The sequence below is a fragment of the Chrysochloris asiatica genome, unplaced genomic scaffold (genome assembly GCF_000296735.1).
Source record: "Chrysochloris asiatica unplaced genomic scaffold, ChrAsi1.0 scaffold00069, whole genome shotgun sequence".
Taxonomy (NCBI): Eukaryota; Metazoa; Chordata; class Mammalia; order Afrosoricida; family Chrysochloridae; genus Chrysochloris; species Chrysochloris asiatica.
The window spans coordinates 10,538,910-10,541,591 of NW_006408587.1; positions in this window are offsets into that span (position 1 = coordinate 10,538,910).

Here is a 2,682-nt window from a genome sequence, read left to right on the forward strand (position 1 = left end):
TACATCTTATTGCTTTTAAAGACATTTCAAAATAAAGATTTGATGAAATTGTGAATTTACCAGAACTATAACCTACATGACAGACTCAAACCTATGGAAAGATGACACTGGTCAGCTACTGGTCTTGGTATATAGAAAAACAAAAAAAAAGCAAACTAAAACCAGCACTAGAAGCTAAGAATCTGCCACTGCCGTGGTAAAGAGCCATAGCTGGGATGTTGCTGACAGGAACTGGAAACAAATAGGAAAGTCCTGTCCCTATCGTCATACAAACGTCCATTCTCCCTCTAGTTCTTATTTTGGCAAAGCCTATCAGAAGCTAACTGACAATGGATAAATATGTGTTTCAGTGTCCCAAGTCTAACTCACAAATCAGAGCATAGAAAAGTGAATTGGAAGCTGAGAAACAAAAGTTGAATGATGTCAAAGTTATTCAATAAATGCTTACTAATTGCTTTACAGCATTCAAGTATAACCATCACAAATAATAATATAATAGTTAATGTTTATTGAACATTTAGAATGTTCCAGGTACCATTAAGTGCTATGCTTATTAAATGCTTTGTAACTTATTAAAGTATAACCATCACAAATAATAATACATTGGCCAATGTTGATTGAGCATTTAGAATGTTCTCGATACTATTAATTGCAATACTAATTAAATGCTTTATTACATATTAAAGTATAACCATCATAAATAACAGTGCAATGGCCAATGTTTACTGAGCATTTAGAATGTTCTGATTACTAGTAAGTGCTATGCATGAATTAACTCACTTAATCTTGTTACGTAACTACTAAATGCTTTTATAACACATCAAAGTATAACCATGACAAATAAGAATACAATGGCCAATGTTTATTGAGCAGTTAGAATGATCCAGGTATTATTAAGTGCTATGTATTAATTGTCTACGGCCATACCACCCGGAATGCACCTGATCTCGTCTGATCTCAGAAGCTAAACAGGGTTGGGCCTGGTTAGTACTTGGATGGGAGACTGCCTGGGAATATTGGGTGCTGTAAGATTTTTAGGAGTCCTGGTGTTGTGCTGTGGGTTAATGTGCTGGACTGCAAAATCAGTAGTTCAAGCTCACTAGTCGCTCGTCAGAAACCCTATACAGGATCTCTATGGGTTGGAACCAACTTAATGACACTTAACAACAACAACTGACTCATTTATTGTTAGTAAGTAATAATACTTACCTGTTAACAGGAAAGAAAAACATTAAGGTTTTTATTCCTACAACTTAAAAGTAGCTACAGTTTTTTATCTTATATTTGTATTCTGTATTTAATTCTTATAGACTCCTCACAGTGTTAAGTTAAGGAGAGGGTTTCTTTCCTCTACTGATCATATTGGACTCAATTTCCCCAGTATAAGAGTACCTTCCATTCTCCACTTTGATGCTGCCACATATGACTGTACTTTTCTGTCAACAGAGCGAATCTTACTCTAGAACCTTCTCTGTCTTATCTACAGTCCCCAAACACTCTGTTGCTCCTTAGTCCATTGAACAAGGTGACTTTTTCTCCAATGTCTCATGCTTTTCTCATCAATGTTCATCAGTTACCAGTTCTGTCTAGTTCTTCTACTGCTTAGGAGCTTGTGTAATTCAATACAGAGTAGGAAAGAAGTCCTTTTCATTCTGATCTCTTCTTAAAGTCCCTCGGACTTTCCATTCTGCCAAGAGGAACTCTCTTATATTGTCATATGCATTTTATTAAAGCTAAAATTTAAGATACAAGGGTGAGTAAAAAATTATATTAAAACACCCATCCATGTCCATGGCTGATGATAACATTGAACGTGTACATGAAATGATTCTGTTGAATAGATGAGTGGCAGTGGATTATGTGGCAATTCATTTACAAATCAGCCATGGCTCTGCCTATGAAATAATCCACAACAGACTTGGGTTTCAAAAAGTTTTACAAGCTGGGTACCAAAACAACTCATGAAGAGCATAAACAAAAGTGTTTCAACATGTGCATACAAAATTTGGACTGATACTCAAAGGAAGGATTTTAAAAATATCACTGCTGCTGATGAGACATGGATTTATCACTATGAAAGGAAATGGCAGAGTATGGAATGGAAACATCCTCAATCGTCGACCAAGAAAAAATTCAAAAGTCAACCATCAGCTGGAAAATTGATGCTTACAGTTTTCTGGGATTCTCAAGGGCCAGTTTTGGAACACGATTAAGAAAAAGGTTCAACAATCAACAGTGCTCATTCCAGTGAGATGCTCACTGAAGAGCTGAAGCATAAACTTCAGATAAAACACAAAGGACTGCTATCCAAGGGTGTTATGATCTTGCATAACAATGCACGTCCACACACCTATGTCCACACTGTTGACTCTCTGCAAAAACATCATTTTGAGGTGTTAAAGTATCCTCCCTGTAGTCCTGATCTTGCTCCATCAGACTTTCACCTGTTTGTTCCCTTGAAATCAGCCCTTCAAGGACAAAGAGTCACCTCTGATGGAGAAGTGAAGACAGTGGGGCATTTGTGTCTTGCAGCTCAGCCTAAAACATTTTAAAATAAGGTAATCTGAAAGCTTATTGGCAGATGGACAACTTGTATTGTAAAACAAGGAAATTATGTTGAAGAATGATGTTGTTCATCTTTTCTAAAAGTTGATTAAATTCTACAGTCAGAGTGCAGATAAT